The 25,757-nt window shown below is 38.0% G+C and overlaps 1 long non-coding RNA gene across 1 annotated transcript in view; it reads left to right on the top strand.

Annotated features, from left to right (window-relative positions):
* Positions 1-25,757, top strand: part of LOC112532174 — a 135,816-nt gene that overhangs the window by 12,393 nt on the left and 97,666 nt on the right. The window lies entirely within an intron of this gene.

Here is a 25,757-nt window from a genome sequence, read left to right as displayed (position 1 = left end):
CATTTCTTTAAGGTGAGAAAAGATCAGAATGCTGTCACTTCTGCAGGTGAATTTTAGCTCACAACATTTTAATTCAGGATGTAATTTCTGACTCACAAGTAAACAGAAAAGATTAAAAGCAATTTTAAAGGAATCATAAAGCTTTGAAGGAAAAAAAATACATTATTTTTCTAGTCTTAAATTCAAGTTATTATTGGAATTAAATTATTTTCCCTCAAGGATACAAAGTAATCTACATTTATTTCTTTTCTTGAAAGCATTTATTCAAATTCTTAGTAATGCTTCTTTAGCTCTATAGGATTTTCTTTGTTTATAAACTGAAAGGGAGAGTTCTAATGAAAAAAAAAAAAAAAGCTCCAGAAGATGGCACAGAGCAAACATCCTCAGTTCAAAGGAAAAGAGAAAATTTAAATATGTACACACACACGCACCCCAACACACATATATATGTATCTGAAGTTTTAAATACAGTTTGCTTTTTGTTTCTATAACATACTAGCTATCAAGCAGGTTTGGCAGTTTATGACTTCTGAGGTTAAGACATTTAGTTAAATTTTTAATTTAGTTTCATAACACTTGTTCACATATTTTGTTCATTTTACACTTGTTTTATTGTATCTGTGGTTTCTAGTACAGCTTATGAAATACAGTATGTCTAATCACAATTATGTAGCTGGAATAGTATAAACTGAGTATGAATGACCAGGGTTGGGAGTGAAATAGATTTCAGAAACATTTCATAAACTACTAGTTTGAATACAGGACTAAAAAGTTGTGAGTTTCTGAGCTACAGTACCATTTACAGACTTGATTCATATATTTAGATTCAGTGGATCCGTTTGTTGTAATTCATTCCAACTGCAAAAAATTGTGTTTTATGTGAACGTGAATAGGTTCTGTAGGGTTTTGGGCATATGAACATCTTTAATTCTCTCCTTGTCTGTTATTTTAGCTTACAACTCAGTGTGTCATGTGATAGAGACACTGTTTCTGAATTCCATCCATGTTACCCTTCCCTCCTAATCTATATGGTATTGTGGAGTTTGCTTTGAAAGTAGTTCTTCCTATTTATTACCGTGGAAGCTACAGTGGAAACAAAGAACAATAACGCTACCTGATAGACCTAATTCTCAGATGCAAAGTACTATTTTACAAAACCATTACGAATTCACACAGATGAGCTGATCAAGATGCTCTTCATTTCATAACGTGACAGCTGTGCATGGCCATCCAAATTATGGCTTCTGTTTCATGTCATTGCTACCACTGCTGAAACGCACCTTACCTCCAACATTCATAGAATCCTTGGAGTTGAGTGGTCATCTAGGACAACTCCTCTACAATGAACAGGGACATCCACAGCTAGATCAGGTTGCTCAGAGCCCCATATAACCTGGCCTTGAAAGTCTCCAGGGATGAGAATTCCGCCAAAACTCTGGGCAACTTGTTCCAGTGCCTCACCACCCTCACTGCAGAAGACTTCTTCCTTATGTCTATCCTAATTCTCCACGCTTTGAGTTTGAAATCATTTTCCCTTGTTTTATCACAGTTGTTTCTGCTTAAAGAGCCTGTCTCCTTTCTTGTAGCTTCTCTTTAGATACCGAAGGGCCACTATCAGGCCACCTCAGAGCATGCTCTTCTCCAGGTTGAAGGGCACCAGCTCTCCCAGCTTGGCCTCATGGAAGAGGTGCTCCATCCATTGGATCATTTTTGTGGTCCTCCTTTGGTCTATGTCTCTCCTCTACTGAGAACTCCACATCTGGACATAGTACAGGTGAAACCTCACCTGCAGTGTAAAGGGGCAGAATTGCCTTTATTGACCTTCTGGCTACGCTTCTTTTGATGCAGCCCAGGATAGAGTTGGCTTTTTGGGCTGTGAGAGCGCATTGCTGGCTCATGTCCAACTTGGTGTGTTATTTTAGTTCACTAGAAATCAATTATAACTGAAAAAACTGGATCTGCTCACACACATGATATATCAAGCATAGATTGATTTAGAATTTTCTTAGGTGTATTTTACTCTAAAGTTAGATATGGTGTTTTTTCTTAAGATTATATTTGGAATCTTTCTAACGTTTCTCAGAATTCAGTAATTCCTACAGTTTTCTAAAGTAGAAAATTTATTTTCTTCTTCTGTATGAAATCTTCATTCTTCTGCTCTTCTCCTTCAGTTCTTCTACAAGTCTTTTTTCAGAAAGTGTGACAAGATATTCAGATACACTTGTCTTTCAATTTCCTAATGGAACCCTTTACCCCTTGTCATTAGAATTATAAATTGAATGAGACAGTTGTGATTAATTGTAACTGAGGATAGTTTTTGAAATATAGTTGGCTGTCTAACAAATGAATGATGCAGGAAGCATGTTGCTGTTTATTCTAAATGGAAAAAAAATATGCAGATTAACGCTTAAGCAAGTTCAGTACATTAGTGATCTGGTTATGCTACTTCTTGTGGGAACTGATAGACATGGATTATAGTGTGAACCTCTTCTAAATGGTGTATCTTTTACTGTTGCTCAGTTCACTGTTTTAAATAAACATTCTTTTACAAGAATGGGATGACTTCAAGTCTGATGTAACTATATCCCTTAGAAGATAAGAAATAGGAAGTTGTCATCTATGACATTACACATTTTCAGTCAGCATTTTTGTACAGCTGGAGTCATATAAGTTCACTTAATTGCATCTGTTATACCAAAAGGAAAGATTATTATTATTAACGTGACTTTCTATTTCATAACTTGCTGATATTAGCAAATTTGGAAAATGTAAAAATATGTTAGGGAAACTTTTGCTACTAATACATTCACTAGTGTGGCAATCTAATTTCTATTCACTTAACTAGTCAATAATATTTTAGCACAAATTATTTTGATGTCTTTTCTATTGATTTTTGTTGAATTTACTCAAAGGAGAAAAACTGTAAATAGAAGTTAACGATTAAACAAATAGATTATAGATAATCCTTTATATATACGTGTGTGTGTATATAAATATACATATATATATATATATAATATATATACATATATAACATATATATATATATATATGTCCTTGTTGTGGTTTATCCCCAACAGATAGTAGTACATTGTCACACAGCCAATCATTCCCACTGTGCCCAGGTAGGACAGGGGAGGGAATCAGGAAGGTAGCAGTGTGAGAACTTGTATTTATCTTAGTCCACAGTTTATTAAGTAGAACAAAAACTGCTCACACGAGAAAAGAAAAATAAGGTTTTCATGGAACAATATATTCTAGATGTTACTTACAAGCAGAAGAAAAGAAGGTCAATAGTAGTAAACATGGGATTCACCGAGGGAAAGTTATGCTTGACCAATGTGATAGTGTCTCGCTCCAATTTATAAGAGGGAGAGGAGGTTCTTTGATATATGTATAGCTGGTGTGAGATTAAGAAACAACAGTTCAAATGTTGATCCTACCAGTTTATTACAATCTTAATAAGGGAGATGGGGAAAGGGAGGACGGACACTATTATGGATTGGGGTGATGGGGAAGGGAAGGCGAGCGATAGAAGAGATAGGAAATGGAAGCAAGGAGTCTTTATAGGTACAAACTAGGGTGATGGGGAAGGGAAGAAGGGCAGCAGAAAAGATAGGAAATAGGAGCAAGGAGCCTCCATAGGAGGCAAGAGGGAGATGGTCACCACCATGGGTCCAGCATGGTTCGTAGTTCAGTCATTGATCGTCAGTAATGGTGGGTCGTCAGGTGTTGATGATGGTGACCATGGTGACAATGATGACGACGACTGCAATGACAGTACAAACTTATTTATAAGTCCAAAGTGGTTGAGTCAGCTCTCTTTTGAGTGACAGCTCGAATCCAAAGTGGTTGAGTCAGCTCTCCTTGGAGTGGCAGCTACTGGCTCTGGGATCTGAACAGAAACTGCTTTGTTACCATCTTCCGGGCCTTGCCAGCAGATGAGAGGGAGCAGGGATGCCCATCTGCATCCTGTTTTTCACAGGACATGATAGTATCATTCCCCAGTTTTCCCACACCAAGCTGGGGCTATTTAGTCACAGGCCAGATCTTCTGCCAGTAACCACTCCCGAGCACTCTCTTCCGGAGGCAAACAGCTCCAGAGAAATGCTTTCAAATGTAAAATGGTCCATACAGTGATATTGATTGCCACACAGCAACACCCACCTCTCGTCTAAGTCAGAATCTTATTGCAAGAAATGCCTCAGAAAGGAGGCTTTGAGCCAAAAAACAAAGAAGGATTCATACAGATAGCTTTCTATGATGTCATGACAGGCTGGGTAGATGAGGGACAAAGCAGCGAATGTTACGTACCTTGGCTTTTGCAAATCATTAACACTGTCTCATGGGTAAGCTTAGGAACTGTGGGATAGATGAATGGAGAGTGAAGTGGATTGAGGACTGACCGGAGAAGTTCAGAGTTTTGAGATTAGCTGCACGGAGTCTTGTTGGAGGCGTGCAAGTTGTTCCCTGTGTGTTACTGGGTCAAGGCTTGTTCAGCATCTTCTTCAATAACCTGGATGAATGGATAAAATGGACCCCTGGAAAGTTTGCTGATGCTACAAAGCTGTAAGGAGTGGCTGACACCAGAAGTCTGTGCTGCCATTCAATGAGTTCTGGACAGACTGGAGAATTGGGCAGAGAGGAACCTAATGAGATTCAACAAGAGCAAGTATAAGGTCCTACACCTGCAGAGGAGTAACTGAATGCATCAATACAACTCATGGGCTTGCCTCCTGGGAGAGGAGCTCTGAAGAGAGAGACCTGGTAGACAGCAGGTTAGTTATGAACCAGTAGTGTGCCCCTGTGGCCAAGAAGGCCAGTGGTATGCTGGGGTGCATTCAAAAAAGCATGGCCAGCAGGTCAAAGGAGGTTATCCTCTCCCTCTCCTTTGCCCTGGTGAGGCCATATCTGGAGTACTGTGTATAGTTCTGGGCTCACCAGTTTGAAAGATAGGGGCCTTCTTGATAGCATCCAGCAGAGGTCCACAAAGATTATTAGGGGCCTGGAGCATTTCCCTTATGAGGAAAGGCTTCATAATGGAACCTAGGACTGTACATCATAGAGAAGAATCTAGTTACAAATATCTATAGGGTGGAAGTCACGTGACTGGGGCCAGCCTCTTTTCTGCAGTGCTGAGTGACATAACAAGAGGTAATGGGTAAAGCTGAACACAGGAAGCTACATTTGAATAGAAGAAATAATTTCTTTACTTTGTGGGTTACAGAGCACTGGAACAAGCTGCCTGGAGAGGTTTTGGATATATGGATATATTAGATAGCTGGATCTTTTATGAGTACCAATAGACTCAGTGACAACTGACATTGCTGCCTTTGAATTCCTAAATTTCTAGGATGAAGTGATTTGGCTTCTTTTGAGCTGCTATCTCTGTTGATGTAGTGGACAGATCTTTATAATGAGTATTTCTGTATGCGTTATATATTTTTATTATTTTGAGGGCTGCTCTGAAAGTATTGCTTCCTGTTTTATGGCGTTGGCCCATGACATCAGAGGTGGATGTTGGTGGTGGTATGGCAGCAGAAGTTGAACCTTCTCATCAATATCCTGTTACATTTTGTTGTACTGTGACAGACAGCAACAGAGGGACAGTTTGACAAAATGGCATCTGACATAGAAGTGAGCGTGAAGAAAATGTGTGGCACTGAATCCCCCCCATGTGGAATAAATTGCACCCATTGGCATTCATCGACACTTGCTGAATGTTTATGGAGACCAAACAGTGGATATGATGAGCACAGTGAGGCAGTGGGTAGTATGTTTCAACAGTGGTGACAGTGACAGCTGTCACCTACACTGGTGCAGATTTTTATGAGTGCGACATACACACTTTCATTCATCGCTGGCAAAAATGCATAGCTAATAATGGTAACTGTTGAAAAAGTATTTTGTAGATACTATTTTTTTCTATCAAATAGTGTTATTGTACTCTTTGTACTTTTTGTAGTTTCCAGAGAAATAAACAGAAGGCATAAAGGAAGGCTGCAAGGTGATCTCATAGCAGCCTTTCTATATCTATAGCTCCCTTTTAGAAAACATGGAGACAGACTCTTAAGCAGGGACTGTGGCGATAGAACTAGGGGAAATGATTTTGAACTTAAAGGTGTTAGATTCAGGTTGCATATACGGAAAGTCTTTTACAGTGAGGGTAGTGAGGCACTGGAACAGGTTGTTCAGGGATGTGGTTGATAAGCCGTCCATGGAGACTTTCAAGGCAAGGCTGAATCAGGCCCTGGGCAACCTGATCTACCTGTGGTGTCCCTGTTCACTGTAGGGGAGTCAGCCTAGATGACCTTTAAATGCCCCTTCCAACTCTAAGGATTCTGCAATTCTATATATGACTGAAACTACTATGTGTATCATTAGTATATACATATGTTTTATAATAGTAACATACAGCTATGTTTTTATGAACTATGCAAGTATATATTTATATACAAGTATACTTTTTTTAATATTTGAGTTGAAATGCCAGATCATCAAATGTATTTTAAAAGATAATCCAGATATGTCTTGTGTTTTTTTTCTCCCCCATTCCCCTCCCCCCCAGTTTAGTGGCTTTGTTTAATCAGTTTACAAGTGTCTCTACTAACCAGCAGTTACTATGGAAACCTGAAAAGACTGGAACTGGAACTCCAATATATGTGTTGCTTAATAGTGTGATTCTGAAGACTGATATTCCAGGTGACAAACCAGGACAACCACTGATCTAGAAAACCACCTAAATTAAAGAAAAAAGCTACAAAATAATAATATTATTAATAGTAGTAGTAGTAGAAAGTAAAGCTACAAAAGCTACACTATCTTCTGCCTCTCCATCTCTTCCTTAAAGAGCAGATGAACTGAAGTCTTTTAGGGAGGAGTAATGTTACAATAAAGGAAACCAAAATGCAAGCAATATCCAACAGAGTATTTGGATACCAGGTGGCCATTATGTGCAAAATGTTTGACAAGGTTCTGGGCCGGGTTGACCTGGTTCCATGACAAATGGGGCAAGGAGTCCCACACCCTGGGAGGGGGAATGGAAAGAGGTGAAAGGTAGGGAGATGGGCCTAAAAACAAAACAGCGGCAATGAGCTAAGTGAGAAAATTAATTTACTAAATATGATATTGGAATGTGAGATAACAATATAATACGGTATAATTGGAATTGAAGCTAATAAATCAAACAAAATGAGAGAGAGTGTCCAAAACCAAAGGCCTTACTTCAGTGTTGAAGGTGAGATGGCTAGGGAGCACACACTGCAGAGACAAGCAGGGAAAAAAAAAAAAAAAAGGGAGAGGGGGGGGGGCAGTCTCATGACTCGTGAGCAGGTTTATTTCTCCCCCTAAGTGGAAAACAGAATAGTGAAGTCTTCTGGAATTTGTAGTTCTTCTCTTTTGAGAAAGGTATACCCAGAAACATTGACAGTTCATGGAACTGGAGCATTAACTGTTTAATTCCCAATACACTACATGATGATATGATGTGAAATCCCAATAAGAATCATAAAATCATGAGAATATTGCTCTTGGAAAAGAGTTGCAATGACAGTATGAAAGGGGAAAGATTTAAGTGCATCTATGTGTTCGCCAGCACAGATACTAAAATAGCTTGTCTTTTAGTACTGGCTGTTCACTAATGACTTTAGGTACTATGGCTCTATTTCCATTGGAACTGAGTGTATAGCTGCTTGATTTCTTCCGTGATTGTCTAAAACTGGGGTTAAAGGGGGCTATCTGTCTAAAATACCATCCAGATAAAAAGAAGTATTGATATTATGTTGCACAAAGAGATCTGAAAAGGTGACATAGGCTCATTTCACTGAAGGATCATAATAACATTATTATGTGATTGTATCAGCTAGGAATTTTTAATGTCTGGCATGTGTGACGTAACAGCTCTGATGCAACATGTAAAAGATTGTACTTTGAAAAGAACAAAACTTAAAGCAAACTATTATTTTGTTCTCTTATCTAATAGTATGCTGAACTTTGAGCTCCAGAGTTTTCTATTGTTCTTTTTTAATTTAGGGAAAGAAAAAAAAAAAAAAAAAAGGAGCAAACAAACAAAAAAGCAACAGCAGTTACTTTGTCAGAAATCCCCTAGGCAAATTTGAGAAGATTATCTAGTATGTATGGATAGTTTCCAAAGCCACAGGAGCTTGATAATAGTTTCATGAAGAGGAGATATAACCTTTTAGATCCCAGGTATATGCTGCTTTTTCATAACTGCTTAATTTATAACTCAGTTGTTGCAGATCTTCAACATTCATTTGACATTTGAATTCTTTTCTCTGTAGATACTCTTGCATCTATATGATGAGATATCCTTTTTTGCTTTAGACTAATGGATTGCTGCCTGGGGCAGTTTTAATTATTTAGGGTCTAAACATTAAGGCATAATCGCTTTCTTATTATCCCTCATGAGAAATGCTCTCTCTTTTTCTTTATTTTATTATGTTAAATAATTCCATCTGGGAATGCAAATTCCAGATTTGAAAGGAAAACACATCCAGACAATAAAGTAGGAGAAGAACTGCTTAAATGATTTCATGATTTTTGATGTTAGTTTTCTCATTTCATTTCAAATAATGCTGAAAAGACACTTGTATTATCCACAAAAACAGTTAGGAAAGTTTGGAAGAGGCATCCTACCCACTGATCTTAGTATGGTAATTCAAATCTGTAAAGGTCACTCCTTAAAATCTGTCTTGTTTGACAGATGAGGGATATAGTTCAGGAAAATTTCACCTCTCAACCGTGTATGAAATTAAATTTACATTGAAATTAATCTGTACAGGTACTGTATCCATTATCTGTCATCATTATCCATTTAGTCTTGTACCTTTGACATGAGAAACAGTCCTACTTTGTAATTCATCACTGTTGGGATAAGATCTGTGGCTTTGCTCTCCATCTGTATTGCAGTTGAGAGCTGAATCTAATCCTTTTTACTATATTTTGTACTTTTTCTATATTTCACATGCCCTTTCATCTAAACAAATCAGAATTTTAGGTGTTAGTCTTTCAAAAAGTCATAGTATAAACTGCTTTCTACACACTCATCCATTGTATTTAACATCTTCACTATTCTTGTTGAGGTAGAAAATCAACATGTGTTTTATTGTCATTTGATATCAATCTTAAAAGATACACTGTATATGCACTACTAAAACTTCCTCTCTTGTCTATTATAAATAGCGATTATGAGGTAAATAAATGTAAGTGGAAGAAGGGATATTTCTTGCAAAACTGATTTTACTATAGTTTCCTTTTCACATCACAGGAAATCAGAGAATCATTTAGGTTTGAAAAGACCTTTGAGGTCACTCTTCAAATAATTGAGAGGAAGTTCAACAGTCATCTAACACTACAGAGTCCCATCACTAAACCATGTTTGTTAGTGCCATGTCCAAATGCCTCTTAGTAAACTTCCAGGGACAGGACACTACCACCTGCCTGAGTAGCGTATTCCGATGTTTTACCACCCTCCCTCTGAAGAAATTCTTCCTAAAATCCAGTCTAAATCCTGGAACAACCTGAGGCTGTTCCCTCACATTCTCTCTCTTGTCACCTAAGAAAAGAGACTGAACTTCCTCCTCCCTGCAACCTCCTTTCAAGTAGCTGTAGAGACTGATTAGGTCTCCCCACAGACTTCTTCAGATCTAACAGTCTCTGTTCTCTCAGCCACTCCTCACATATTTCATTTTCTCGTTTGTCCACCAGCTTCATTTCTCTTCTCTGCATATGCTGTAGAAATTTAATAATCTTGTAGTGAATGAGAGGCCTAAAACTGAACACAGTATTCAAGGTGTGGTTTCACCAATTCTATGTACACCTAGTACAAAAGGGACCTCCAGGTAAAGGCTCATGCTGAGTTATCGTAAGTCCCCTTGCTGTGGGGTTTACAGGACTTTGCTGTCCAGGGGCAGCTATGTGTATTCAGGCTAGCAAAGCATGGAGTGGGCAGATAACAGCAGCTACCAGTCATTGGCTCTTCTGGCCTCTTCATCGCATTTTGGTTAGAAGGACATGCATTTCAGCATGTGTACTCTAGCAAAACACAAGCTCACCACTCATATCTTGAGACCAGGTTCTCATCAACTTCATGCCTTGCTTTTAACAGCATAAATCAAATCACTGAAAAAAATAAATGTGAGATAATTTCCATTGCTTGTAATTTTTATTTAGAAATTTAGCTGAGCATGATTATGGATATTTTTTTATTCTACGTTCTATTCTGATCAACTATCTGTAATTCTAGGTAATGCTTTGCTCTGATTATTCTACAAATATTCTACAACAGAACTGGCAAATGCTTTTAGTAATAAATAGAAGAAGAGGGAAAAATTATATTCTTTTGAAAATTCTCCTTTCTGATGATGTGAACTGAATATGTACATCTTACAGTAATTAGTTAAGTATCATTACTCAGTTATTAGTGAAATAACATTTCTTACTAGGGTGCAGTATTTCTTACTAGGGTGCAGTATTTCTTAAAGATTCTAATGACTCATTTTATTCCTTAGAAGCTAACAGGGTTTTCCACAGTTTTTCATGCAGGAACAGTAGTGATATTTGCTGGACTTCCATAACTTTTAATGCATGCTACTTTACATGTCAGGATAGCATTCTTAAGTATTAACTAACACAAAATACCCCATCCCTTGAGATATTTACGGCCAGATTGGATGGAGTTTGGGCATCTTTGTCAAGTGGAAGGCACATGGCAGAGGACTTCAAACTACATGACCCTTTCAACCCAAACCATTCTGTGATTCTATATTTGATTATTTGTTTCTGTGATTCTAATGTTCTATGGCTCTGTGGTTATTGTTATACAAATGCATCAAAGAACTGAACTGTGAGGGAAAAGAGTGTTAGTGTTCAAGGCAGACTAAAAGAAGCACAAAATGTATATAAACTCACCATTTTTGACATGGAAGGTGGAAATAAAAACCTTTCAATTATCTCTACTCCAATGTGGAAATAAGCAAGAGGAGATGGAAACTGTGGGGCAATTAGAAAACTCCTAATTGCTATCACATAAATGTGGGACAAATCACACAGCTGCAATACTTTGATTCAGGGCTAATGTGTTGTAGAAGGGATAGGCAGGACAAAAGGTGCAGAGAAGTTGCCCTCTGTGTTAAGATGTGGACAGGCTGTGCAGAGCTGCCTGTGAGAAATAGCCATGATAAGTTTGACATCTTGTAGGTTGAAATTAGGGTGGTCAGTGTAAGAGATTATTCTTTTATATGATTGACTCAAAGTTTGCTGAGAAACAAGTCCAGGCAAGTCCTGGGCAAACGTAGAGAAATCTTCTGTCTGGAGGACACTGATGGACAGGTCCTGGCTAAGGGTTGTGAAATCCTTTAAGGAGCACAGATGGACAAGGCCAGGGGCAAGAAGAGAGTGATAAGCTGCTGATAATGGCTGGGAAACGGTCTTTTGTGTGGACTTATCTTGAGGAAGATGGCCATCTCAGGAGGTATGCACATGACTCTTGCTCAAGCACCCAGGGATGTCAGGTAGGCAGGAAAAAAGGAGGATAAAAGAGGGTCCAACAATCATGAGGAGGGGTTTCTGCCATCAGTTCCCTCTCCATGACGGACTCGAGGTTACTGCCTTCAGATCCCTCACTACGGACTGTATGCTGACAGACTTCCCTGGGCCTGCTACCTGAGACCTGCTGCTTCCTCCCGGGCTTACTCTGCGGCTTCTTCCTGAACCCACCCAGTAACTGCACCCTCTTGTTGCCCAAGACCGGCCTCGCTGCTCCTGCCCTTCGGCCTCGAACCATCAGAACGTCATGCAATGGGACTACTGCCGGATCCTGGTGGTGACTATCCCTACTTTATGCATTTCTTGCTTCTTTCTATCTTTTCTATCGCTCGCCTTCCCTTCCCCATCACCCCAATCCAAAATAGTGTCCGTCTTCCCCTTTCTTCATTTCCCTTATTAACATTTGTAATAAACTGGTCGGACCAACATTTGAACCGTTGTTTCTTAATCTCACGCTGGACATGCATATTTCCAAGAACCTCCTCTCCCTCCTATAAATTGGAGCGAGACAGTCAGGGACTATTACAGGCTGCTTGATCAAGGGGACCCTGTTAACGAGGCCATCTTTCTGCAGCTACAAGAGGTATCTCACTCACAGACTGTCATCCTGATCTAGATCTAGAGTAATACTGGAAATATAATCTCGGCATTTATATATTTCAATTGTTAGAACAATTTATTATTTTTCTTTTCCTCTGTGTAAAACAGCCAATGACACAGGCCTACCTGGGCTTCGTTTGTCAGAAGAAAAGTCTTCAGTACAGAACGTTCTGCCAAGCACAAGCAGATACAGTTTAAAAAAAAAAAAAAAAAAAAAAAGCTTAGTTGATTGTGCCAGAAATTTTCATGATTGTATTAAATAGCAAGGCATGGTATGAAGCAACATCAGGTTCCTGAAAAGTCTGATGACTTGTTGGAGGACTTAATCTTTCAATGATTAGTAGAGAAGGGAATAGAGGATTGTGTAAACAATGCTAATAAAGACACTGGGTGAATCATCAAAGTGCAAATAAGAGTGCACACTAACATTGAGATGAGGGTACAGGGGAAAGCCCATACTTTTACATGAATGACAGAGTTGCCAGGACTGAAAAGATTAAAGTGAATGAAAACGATACTCAGCATTAACAAGCTACTCATTATATGTTTTTCTCTTGACGGTGGAAATGTATGCAGTTAAAATTATCTTCGTTAATATTGACTACATTTACATTAATTAAAGAAAATAAAAGAGTACTCTTGCTTTGAGATCATGTAGCATAGCATGATTTGTGTCCACAAAGATGAAAACTTCCTGTACAGAACGGGGAGGCCACATTTGAACAGATATTTGGTGGTGGTTCCTGGCACATACTTAATCCTGAGCCATGAATTGAAAATGCCCAGAAAAGTCACCTGGCCCAGCCCAAAAGAACACAGGGAATGTGCTAACAACTTTACAGCATAAGTAACTGTAGGTCACACACATGCCCTGAAATATTTCTCTAATTATTATAGCCATAAGAATGAAAACAGTCTGCAGTTTTGAAAGAAATTTGGTCTGATAGAATCAAACAATTCTGAAGATTATAGACCATTTAAAATGGATGAAATCTCCAAGAGTGGCTCAGTGAAAATGGTGAGCCAATCTGTGTAAGAGGAATGTTATCTTGCGTTCTGGTGCTTTTCAAAGGCAGTTTGCAGTTGTCTCCAATGCTTGCTGGAAAATATAGTATTAATTTATGGTGATAAATCGCTGTCTATTTTCTGAACATAGCACGCAACTCTCAAGGCTCCCAGGCACATTCATATTTTTCTTTCTGATCAGGCTGCTGAGCTATGGCTCATTCTTCTGTACAAAATTTGTTTCCAGAACAATATGTGGTATGGCTTAGTAAATAAGTATACTGGGTATTGTAAATGCCCAAGTTGCAGGGTTAGACTTCAGTTGTTTATTTTCTCTTTTGTGCCCTTCATGTGAGTGTTAATACTCAGAAAAATGACTCGTCTAATGGCAGACATACCCCTGAATCAGAACCAGAGTCCACTGTTGCCCAGTAGACTTCAAAATCTCTGATTGTTTTGCTTCTTCTCTAAAAGGGCATAATCTGTAGCAAACCTGGCCAATTCCACATATTCCCAGTGGGAGCAATTAGGACATTTTCTTCATCAAAATATGAATCCTTTGTAACTGAGTACAGTGGGATGATTCTAAGCTCCTCAATCTTCTTGAAAATTCTGTGGCATAGGGAACATTAATTTGTTATATTTGGCTACTTACTACTCAGCAGCTGCAGCTGTTTGCTGTGATGTTCATTACTGTCAGTCCTGATGCCTCTTTTCATGTTTATCACATTGTCTCCAAATGTCTACCAAATTTGGCCCAGCAGAGTGCATATTAGTATTCTGGTGGTCTAAGCTATCCAGGTGATGAATAGTAAAATAGTAATCCTGTAGATATGACAGACCTTTTCCAATGTGACCCTCAGGACTACAAGATTGAAAGCACAGCATGATTTAGAACAGTAAACTCCTGTGTAAAAGTATTGTACAAATGATGAAAAGTATGGATTATGACCGTGCCTTAGGTGATGCAGTATCTTCTTTCAGGTAGTTACTGCTTGTTGTAAATACCAGTAATAGATTATTTGCTATTTCCGTCTAAAATTGCACTGCGTCATTATTATAAATGAAGGAAAAAAAAATAATAACTCCAGGTCACAAAACCTGTCTCAGATCTGAATCACTAAAGGAGCTTTAATAACCACTGCATTATAATATCCAGGCAAGATGCTTTTTATATTGTGGCAACCTGCTAAAAGAAAAGCATTCACAATAGTCTATCCCTGGAGAAGTCATTATCAAGTGTCAAAAAAAACCCCAACAACCCACAAACAGTGTCAATTTCATAACAGAGCTACTGCTTTTTTAAACTTCTTTCAGAATGATGTAAATGTTTAAAGTGATAGATTCTGTTCAATTGATTTTCAGGTATGAAAAGTAGAATTATGAGTCTTGTATGAAAATACTAAGTAATACTCTTCATGTAATTCATAATTTTATAGATTTGTTTTATCTGGCATGTTTCTGTTAATACATCCTAAATAATTTTCCTATTACATCTTTACCTACAGTATACCTTTTCCTAATTTCCAAGAAGTACTTATCTTATTTTGCCATCCTCCTTGTGGGATTCATTCCATGTTCTTGATCCTTTTCATTACTTGGCCATGAGCTTCTTTTTGGTTCTTCCTACATTTAGCCACATACCTTACTATTCAGTAATAGTATAGTTAAATAGGTAGACCTTATATCTCAAGTCCTGTTTTTTGTGCAAGTGAAATTCCTGGTACAGTTACTTCAATAAAGACACTAGATGCCTAGAACATGACATTAGAACATAAAATTAGGTTTTAAATTGTTTGGAGAAAATGATTAATTTCTATTTAGAAAAGAAAATAAGAAAAAAAAACCTGGCAAATGGAACCATGATATTTTTTTCTGTGCAAGTAATACTTGCTTCATTTCTGTATAAATAACACTAAGCCATAAAGTGACTAATAAAAATATTAATTGATCTTATCTGAACTTAAAAGTGTTTATTTCAATTACACTTACCAGACTGAGACTTAAAAAAATAATCGTCTTTTTTTTATAATACTAATTTTGGTACAGTGCACACAATTTGAAGATGAATACAAATCATATGTCATATTATTATTAAATTCAGCATTTACCAAATATAAATTGAAGTCAACAGAGTACAATGTTTCATTCAAAGATGAATACTGAGGTTTCTTGTCTTTATAAAATAATCCTTCCTCCCTCCCTTCCTTACTCCCTCCATTTTAAAGAATAACTCATTTTTCTTCTTTGTGTCACACAAACAATGTAAGATTAAAATGGACAGCATGCACATAAATATGTGTTTTAGGAAATTAAATCCTACTGAAGAGAGCTCAGCTTTAGCCCTTCAAACAGACTTGTGTGGCAAATTTCATGTTTCTTCATGGTACCCCAAAATGAAAGGTTGTGAATCACCTGAATCTGTTCAACACTCTCTTTCGCTATGGGATTCAACAAATAATTTTTCTAGCATGGAGAAGATAGTTTATAGCTGTGAATGAGCAGACAAGTTTCCCAGAATGTGGGGAAAGAAAACCAATGTAAGATATCTTTATAGTTAAGGGAAATATGTGTGAAATGAGAGCCTATAAATCAAGCAAAAGGCTTAAAGAAGAGGAAGAAATTATCTTTTCAGATTTCCTCTGGATAGGTATGAATTTCAGCATTGAAAAAGGTATTATGAATACTTACTACTTTCTAAAGAAAACCTGGAAAGTAAATCAAAATCTCTGATTTTATTTGTTTTTGTTTGTTTGTTCCTTGTTTTGCATTTGCATCCTGAATAAGTGAATGTCAGACACAGGAAGAAACTAAACAAGGGATAAAAGAAAAAATGTTTTATTGTCATTGCACTGTTATTAAGAATTTTATTTCAAAGGATCTCCTAGTGGTAGTTAACAGGATAGAATTTTGAAAAAGGTGGTCTACTTCTCCCCAGAAACCATATTAGAGCTATCTCAATAATTCTTAATCAGGATTAACACTCAACAAATACCTTACTTTTATAACTGGTAAATTCTGTGTTTGCTTTTTGTAGTGTTTTGAAAGAATTGCAGAGGGACCCTTGACTAGTGGGAATGAGCTTTTAAAATTTAAAGGAAAATGAAGTGTGAATTTCAGAAAACTGAGATCCTATCGAAAATTATCTTGGATTCCACACTTAGGCATCTATTTGAATACTGACAGATGTGGTTAGTGAGAGAAGTAGTTGGAAACCAGTAAAAAAAAAAAGGGCATTTATTCCAAGGGAGGCATCTGAATGGTCAAATCTCATCTATCTTTGCTAAAGACTTGTTATCTGACATCACGTCTGATAAATAATGTTTTATCTTTAAACTAAGCAAGAATATTACCTCTCTCTCTATTCCTTTCCCTCCATCCCTCTAAATTGGTACAGAAATATTAACCCTGCAGTATCAAAAGGAAAGTTTGGAAAGGCTGGTTTAATCTATTTAAAGTTAAACTTCTTGCACCTAAAAATTATTTCTTTACAGTATAGATACTTTGGGGCCCAGGCACCACAATGGATAAGTATGCAGTATGGACACAATGGTAGCTATCTAACATTAACAAATGCTTATGTTGATATGAATGCAATGTAATTTTGCTACAGTTGTTGCTCATAATAGACTATCAAATAGGCAGCATTTAACTAAGGATAAAAGCCTGGAAGGCCAACTGTGTTCTGGGCTGCATTAAAGAAGGGGTGGCCAGCATGGAGAGGGAGGCGATTGTTCCCCTCTGCTCAGCTCTTGTCAGCCACGTGCAGTACTATATCCAGGCCTGGGGCCCCCAGTACAGGAAGGACGTGGAGCTCTTGGAGTGGGTCCAGAGGAGGGCCACTAAGACAATCAGAGGGCTGGAGCGCCTCTCATATGAGGAAAGGTTGAGGGAACTGGGCTTTTTTAGCTTGGAGAAGAGAAGGCTCCGGGGAGACCTCATTGCGGCCTTCCAGTACTTGATGGGAGCATATAAACAGGAAGGGGATGGATAATTTACGTGGGTTGATAGTGATAGGACAAGGGGGAATGGTTTTAAACTGAGACGGGAAGTTTAGGTTAGATATTAGGAAGAAGTTTTTCACCCAGAGGGTGGTGACACACTGGAACAGGTTGCGTAAGGAGGTTGTGGATGCTCCATCCCTGGAGGCATTCAAGGCCAGGCTGGATGTGGCTCTGAGCAGCCTGGTCTAGTGGTTGGCGACCCTACACATAGCAGGGGGTTGAAGCTCGATGATCATTTTAGTCCTTTTCAACCCATGCCATTCTATGATTCTATAAAACAAGATCAAAACAATTTTAGCACTGGTTCTAGGAATAGGAGGATTGAAAATAGTTTTCGGACAAGGAATATGGAAACACACAAAAAAGAAAAAATCTTGTGTGGGAGAAACAAGAAATGTATACCAAATTATCCACAGTGATTCATGTGGATCATATGATTATAACAGTAATAAGTAATATTGCTTTCTAGATTTCACTTATAGCTGAAGTGAAATCTCTTGGTAGCATTAAAACTTCTTGTGTTGCTAACACTTTATTACATCTTTTTCAACTGATGACAATTAAGTCTCATTTGAAAAAGGGTATAGTATTTCTCTATGGTCCTACTATCTTAAGCCATATAAATTCAAAAATGTTTCAAAAAAATTACTTTTTACTGCATAGTCATAGGAGGGCAATCAATAGTCAGTCTGATTGTTTGCAAAACAAAAATTAAAATGATCATAGAAATACCTGAGTAAGAAAAAGATCCTGAAAACAAATAATACAGAATTTTATGTTAGTGTTAACTTCCAGATGATAATTCTGTGTCTATTATTGAATGTAAATTAAAATGAATTACCTTCAATTTAAATATTGTGTATCTTACAACAAAATACAATACTAATAATTCTTTATCTTATCTTGAAAAATGTTATAAATATTTCCCCTCATTTGCTGAAGGCTTTTAAGAACAAGAATAGATGAGATTCAGAGATACTCCACAGATTTCTTCAAGGAAAATATCTGCTTTCAGAATTCAGTTCCTCATAATGGTGGCATTTAGTACACCTAAAGCAGTGGTAGAAAGCACTTTCTCTGTGAAAAAATGAGGAAGTTGCTAATGATGTCTTTTGTGAAGACTGAATTTTAAATTAATGTAAAGGATCTCACACTGATTTTAAACAAATCATTCTATGTAAACATATTAAAATTGATAATAAATACAATTTAAAAACTACTTATTCATGCATGTAACTGAATGCAAATTTGACAACATGAAAAGTACAAAGAAAGAAAAGTACATAGCACAAATGGAAAAGATATCGGTGCTTATGAATACCTAAAAGGCAGGTGTCAAGCAGAAGAGACCAGGTTCTTTCTTGTGCTGCTGAAAAACAAGGAGTGATGGGCACAAATTGGAGCACGAAGTTCCATATGAACAAGTGGAAAAGCTTCCTTGCACTGAGGGTAACAAAGCACTGAAACAGGCTTCCCAGAGAGGCTAGAGATTCTCCTTCTCTGGAGATATTCAAAACCTGCCTGGATGGCACACATTTCCTGAGCAATGTACTCTAGAAAACCCGCATTGGCAGTCTGGTTGGACTCAATGATCTCCAGAGGTCCCTTCCCATCCTTATGATTCTGTGATTCAAAGTGACTCTATGATTCTTAAAATGCACTTAAATTAATGGCATTTAACTTATTTTACCATTTTTTTTAGATAAGATTGCCCTTAGCTAGAGGAACTCAAATTATTAACAATGTAGTAAAATCTTTCAGTGGATGAATATAATAAAATCTTATAAAATGTCAAATAAAAACAATGGTGTGGACTCAAAAACTGATTGAAAAACGAACTAAGATATGTCATCTATGAGGACTCCACAAAAGTGTGATTCTTTGGAAAGAGAAAATTGCTGTCACTATGGAAGCTGTCCATGAGTAGAATACTTTGTCCCATATACCTTGTTTGTGAAAGAAGGTGAACTGATCAAATTCTGAAAATGCTGAACAGATCACAGCTTTGGATTGTGCTTTTTTTCAATTTTTTTGAAAATGGAAAAACTTCTTCCTGATTCTATGAGCTGCTTGATGTAAATTAATGAATTGTGTGTTGGAGATATATGAAATTTAGTGTAATTTCCATAAAATTATAATACATATTATGAGGTATACTGAAAATTTAACAAACTGGAATTTCTCACTCTATTTGCTAGAATTATTTTGAGTAACAAAGTGCAAGATTAAATTTCAATAACTACAATAATAATATCTTAAGTAGATATATAAAATGGATGTAAATGCAAATTAGTATTTAATGTATTCTTTAAGAAAAATGTAGTGTTTTGTTCGTTAGTATTCCAGTCTTTGTTGGATACAGGTGCAGAACATTTGTGAGCTTGTTATCTGTATTTCTATTTAGTAGACCTCTGACTGTGCTTTGAAGTTTTTCTACTAAATAATTAGAGAAGAACCTCCTGAAGTCACAAATGTTCAGCTAAGTCTTCTTCACCTAATCATCTATAGAAATGACTCAGCATGCCAAGTAACCTAGATTTAATCTTGTACTACTGCTAAATGACACTGGCTACTCATGCCAAAAAGATCAGGGGCATTCTATTAACTTGAAAGAGATTACAGCAATATTTAAAGTGAGCACCAGAAAACAAACATAATACAAAACAAAAAAGCTTTTCTATAGCACGGCATATTTGTTCAGCATTTCTAGTTGAGATTTAAGTATCTCCAAGATCATAAACTCCGCAAAATCTCTGAGAAAACAGCTTTAGTTTTAATAACCTCCATTTAAAAAAAAAAAAAAAAAAAAAGTGAATTCTTCTGTTCAGATGAAATTTCCTGTGTTTAAATTTTTGCCTTTTGTCTAGCCAATAGGAACCACTAAGAAAAGTCTGGTTCCCTCTTCTTCACAATTTGCCATCAGAGACATGTAAACTTTCCTGCTACTGATCTCTTCTCCAGGCTGAACAGTCTCAGCTCTCCTCATATGACAGAGACCTTTAATCATCTTTTTGGACCTTCACTGGATTTGCTCCACTAGGTCTATATCTTTTTTTTTTTTCCTCTCCATCTATATCTTTAATTCCCATAGCAGAGATTTGCTGCCTGATTCTCCTCCAGAATCCTTCTAGAATCATAGAATCTTAGTGGCCCTCCTCTGGACCCGCTCCAAGTGCTCCACTCCTTCCCATACTGGGGGCCCTAGACCTGGACACAGTACTCCAGATGGGGCCTCACAAGAGCTGAGTGCAGGGGGCCAATCACCTCCCTCTCCCTGCTGGCCACCTTTTTTTAATGCAGCCCAGAACACAGTTGACCTTCTGGGCTGCAAGCACACACTGCTGGCTCGTGTCCAGCTTCTCATCCACCAGGACCCCCAACTCCTTCTCCGCAGGGCTGCTCTCAAGTAGATCTTCCCCTAGTTTGTATAAATACCTGGGATTGCCCTGACCCAAGTGCTGCACCCCTCATTCTAGACATGATTAATTTCTAATTTCAAGTATCAGAGAGATGATGAAAAGTCAAGAAAATTTCTCAGTACCCGTGATCAACTCTGTACTTGTGGTCTGAAACAAGCAAGTAAATTTTCTCAACCCTGCACAGATGCTCAGAGGAGATAAGGCCATTGCAGAAAACTAAAATGAAGGAGAAACTGTGGATATTTTAATGAATTTTATTTTGGGGGAGTCGGAAAGTGCTGTGGGTCATTTGACTTAGCAGAGGATCTGTCTGAAATCAAAGTTTTTGTGAAGTGTTTTGGTACAAAAAGACTAAACAATCAGAAAGAATTCACTAGAACTAAATACACTGTGGAACCTCTCATTCAAATTTCTATGTGAAAGTTGGAGGATGGCAAATGTGACATTAATCTTAAGAAAAACTTGAGGTGTAGAGCAAAGTAGCTAGAGGCTTGTAGGAATTAGTGAACATCAGGATAAATTTGGGAAAAGACAACTTAGCTTCTATAAAGAGAAGTTCTCCTTCAGACAACTCTTTAAGTTCTTTAAGGACGTCAATAGCAATGTGGATAAAAATGATCTAGGTAAAAATAATCTCTCACCAAATGCTTTAAGAAAATTAAACATCCACATGAAAGGAGAGAAACCACTGGTTATTACCAATGGTAATTATTGGTACTATTATTGGTATTATTGGTAATATTATTGGTAATAATAAAGACAGTTCTTACAATTTACAAAGGCTTCCAGAAGAGATCAGAGAGATATATGCTGAGATAAATGTGGATGACACAGAAAACAGTGAGCACTAGATGAAAACATCTGGTGATAATACAAAGTTTTCAGGATATTAAGGCCAAGGGCAAAAGAGATGCAGTAAAATAGCTCATGAAATTTGATAGAGACCTAGTCAACGCATAGAGTGAAATGTGTCCCTTCACTTTTAAATGAATGATGAGCTGTGAGGTGGTCATTATCACTGAGGTGCCATACCTTGATACTAAGATAGGCATAGGCTCATACGCTCATAGAATGCTTTGGGTTGGAAGAGACACCAAAGATTATTTATTTTCAACATGCTTGTCAAGAGCAAGGTTGCCACCTGCTAGATCAGACTGCCCAGGGCCCATCTAACCTGGTCTTGAAGGCGTCCAGGAACGGGACATCCACAGCGTCACCACCCCATATTAAAGAACTCTTTCTAATGTCTTAAACCTAAACCTACTCTCTTTTAGTTTAATATTATTATGTCTTGTCTTATTCACTGCCTGATGTAAAAATTCTCTTTCCATTTTTATTATAAGATGATCAGAGGGCTGGAGCACCTCTCCTCTGAGGAAAGGTTGAAGAAACTAGGCTTGTTTAGTTTGGAGAAGAGAAGGGTCCGGGGAGACCTCATTGCGGCCTTCCAGTACTTGAAGGGAGCGTATAAACAGGAAGGGGAGAGACTGTTTACAAGGATAGATAGTGGTAGGACAAGGGGGAATGGTTTTAAATTGGGATGGGGAGGTTTAGGTTGGATATTAGGAAGAAGTTTTTCACCCAGAGGGTGGTTACGTACTGGAACAGGTTGTGCAAGGAGGTTGTGGATGCTCCATCCCTGGAGGCATTCAAGGCCAGGCTGGATGTGGCTCTGAGCAGCCTGGTCTAGTGGTTGGTAACCGTGCACACAGCAGAGGGGCTGAAACTCAATGAGCGTTGTGGTCCTTTTCAACCCAGGCCATTCTATGATTCTATGATCATAAAGCTTTGAAAGTGATATGTACTAAGGCAGGCAGTAAGTTTTTCCCAGAGACATTTCAGTTCAATAGTAGTTCTGTCACTGATATCTATACCAATTTCTAACAGCTGTTATTGGTTTTAATGTGCGAGACTAATTAGAAAAATGCTTCACAGCTGCTACTATTTTATGCATTCCTCCTTACTTGATAGTATTTCAGGTAGGAAATCTTAACAAGGTAATATGGTATTATAAAGATTACTGCAGAGTCTAAGTTATTTTTTAGCTTCATACAAAAAGTCTCTTTTGATGACAACAGTTAGAAGAAATTAATACCAGTAAAAAATCTGCTCTGTACAGTAGCAAGAAAAAGTACACTATTTAAATGGACTTCTCTCATCACAGAATCTGAACTTAGCATGACTTATTGTAAAGTAAAAAAATTGATAACATTCTCTTTAACATTAGAATAACATTAGGATGGGATTCAACAAGACCAAATGCCGGGTCACTTTGGCCACAATAACCCCAGGCAACGCTACAGACTTGGGGCAGAGTGGCTGGAAGACTGTGTAGAGGAAATGGACCTGGGGGTGTTGATTGATGCTAGACTGAACATGAGCCAGCAGTGTGTCCAGAGGGCCAAGAAGGCCAATGGCATCCTGGCTTGTATCAGAAATAGCGTGGCCAGCAGGAACAGGGAAGTAATTGTCCCCCTGTACTCAGCACTGGTGAGGCTGCACCTCGAGTACTGTGTCCAGTTTTCGGCCCCTTGCTGTATGAAAGACATCAAGGCCTTGGAGCGTGCCCAGAGGAGGGCAACAAAGCTGGTGAGGGGTCTGGAGCACAGGCCTTAGGAGGAGCGGCTGAAGGAGATGGGATTGTTCAGTCTAGAGAAGAGGAGGCTCAGGGGAGACCTTATTGCTCTCTATAACTACCTGAAAGGCGGTTGTAGTGAGCTGGGGGTCAGCCTCTTCTCTTGTGTGACTAGTGATGGGAGTAGAGGGAATGGCTTCAAGCTGAGCCAGGGAAGATTCAGGCTGGATGTTAGGAAATACTATTTCTCTGAAAGGGTGGTCAGGCACTGGAATGGGCTGCCCAGAGAGGTGGTGAAGTCACCAACCCTGAAGGTGTTCAGAGAGCATTTGGATGTTGTGTTGAGGGACATGGTTTAGCGAGAACCATTGTTGAAGGGCGAACGAATGGTTGGACTGGATGATCCTGTGGGTCTTTTCTAACCTTAGCAATTCTATGATTCTATGATTCTGAACAAATCACAAAATAACAAATGATGAGCAATTAAATATAAGCTGCTAGTGCAAAGACAGAACTAGGTAAAAATGGCTTTAATGCTCTCTGGGGAGATAAATTGATACACACATACATGTAATAACATTGCTTCTGCATCTGCTTATGACATCACTGCTTTTCTTTCTATCTTTGTCCCTGAAGATGTTCAAGAGCTAAGTACTAAAGGGACACGGTTTAGTGGGGAAATATTAGGAGTACATGGATGGTTAGACTAGGTGATCTTGGAGTTCTTTTCCAATCTTGGTGATTCTATGATTCAAATGGAATTAACTACATTTCTATTTCTTTAACCCACCTTTCAGAGGTGTTGAAGTTTTTATTGTTTGAAAAGTACTCTCAAGAGACAGAAGTAATCCTTACATAAAACAATGAAATTCAAAATATTTCATACTTACTCTAGGACTTTATTTTTTATTTATAAGGAGAGAAGAAAAAAAAAAGCCAAGTTAGCAGAAAGAGTGTGCCTGAAACAAGGATCATATCAAAGTATTTAGTTTTCTGATAATTTCTGTTGAAAAATCTTTACTCTTCTCTTTCAAGTACATAGTAAGATGCTTAATTCAGGTGCAAGTGTTCTAGGGGAAGAGAGGAAGATAACCTCTTTGCTAGTGATGAATATTCTGGGCACACAGGCTATTCAGAACAGAGAGGCTACACAAAGTGATCAGTGTAGATAGAGACTTCCTAGCTTTTATAAAGTAATTGTGCTATTAGTATGCAAATCCTTGCAATCTTGTTACTTAGTAGAACTACTCAGCCAATTAGACTAGGAGGTAATATATCAGTAATGAGAAATACCTAAAGACTAATTTTGTAAAAAGTAATGCAGCATGGAATATAACATCCTTGGAAGGGCCAGTGATGCTAAGAATCTATATTCATACAGTAAAGACAAACACTAGTGCAGCTCATTTCAAAATATTAAAAAATAATTCTATAGTTCATAATTGGGTAGTGCAATAAAGTCTTTACTTTTATTTTTAGCATTTCTTGTTTTTCTTCCTTGAAATTGAGATTATCCGAGAATGGCATTTAAAAGCCATTCTTAACTGTTAACTTAAATATCTGTGGAGTTCAAAGTTGGCTTGGGCAAATTCTTTCATAAACTCTAAATTATTGAGATACCTAGCTAAACATGGGCAATGCTGAAAACATTTCTAATTTCAGCAAACTCATGTTCATATATATGTATCTCCAACAGCAGTCAGCAGGGCTGAGCCTTTTTAGTTTCTACAGAGAGTTATGGATGATACTCTTGAAACTATTAAATTACTTTGCACAGTTAAATCAATTTAATGTAATAAAAGTAATTTCTGTAAAACTCTTTCCAAAGTCAACTTCTTTATTGCTTTGGTAATCAAACAGATTCACTAGTAATAAAACTGAAATCTTGACTGAGAGAAAAACTGAGCACAGTGACATGCTTGGTCATACAAAGTGCCGCAGACAATGTACCGTTTCAACAGCACCTATACACAAGACTGACATAAGACATAAACATAGACAGCTAACTCCCCTCATCCTCTTCATCTGGCAGAGACAGGAGGACACTGGTGCAGGCAAACACATGAAATTCACCATATTCACACCCACAGCTTTAAGAAGTACCATCATGGCCCCTCTGCCACCTGACCCTTCTGTGACCTTAGAGTTTCTTATGCATTTTTGGGGTTTTCTATTCACCAGCTGGTCCACCTCAGTGCTCACTGAAAACAGGCACATTTCCCACATGTATCGTATACCCACAGGTCCCTCAAATACCAGAAAAGACCCTTGTCTGCCTGATAACACTACTTGGATGTCCTACTCATTGGCAAGTTGGGCTTGGAGTTTGCCACACATGAATACCTCTTGCACCTTCCTTTTAGGGAGATACAGTCCCTTGGCCTGCTAACATCTGATGTGCAGCACACAGGCTATGACCCAGGCTCCTGCTCCAGCCATCACTGCGTTACACTCCTCACTCATACCAGTCCCTCCAATTAGCTTGTTTTGGTGACCCACTCCTGCCCAATGGCTGGAGGTTTAAAGACCACCATTTGCTCCATGTCATAGTTGACATAGTTCTACCAACCCCCTTTGCAAAAATGTACT

The sequence above is a fragment of the Gallus gallus genome, chromosome 3 (assembly GCF_016699485.2).
Source record: "Gallus gallus isolate bGalGal1 chromosome 3, bGalGal1.mat.broiler.GRCg7b, whole genome shotgun sequence".
Taxonomy (NCBI): domain Eukaryota; kingdom Metazoa; phylum Chordata; class Aves; order Galliformes; family Phasianidae; genus Gallus; species Gallus gallus.
Note: the sequence above shows the minus strand (reverse complement) of the source record. Positions and strands in the feature narration are given on the sequence as shown.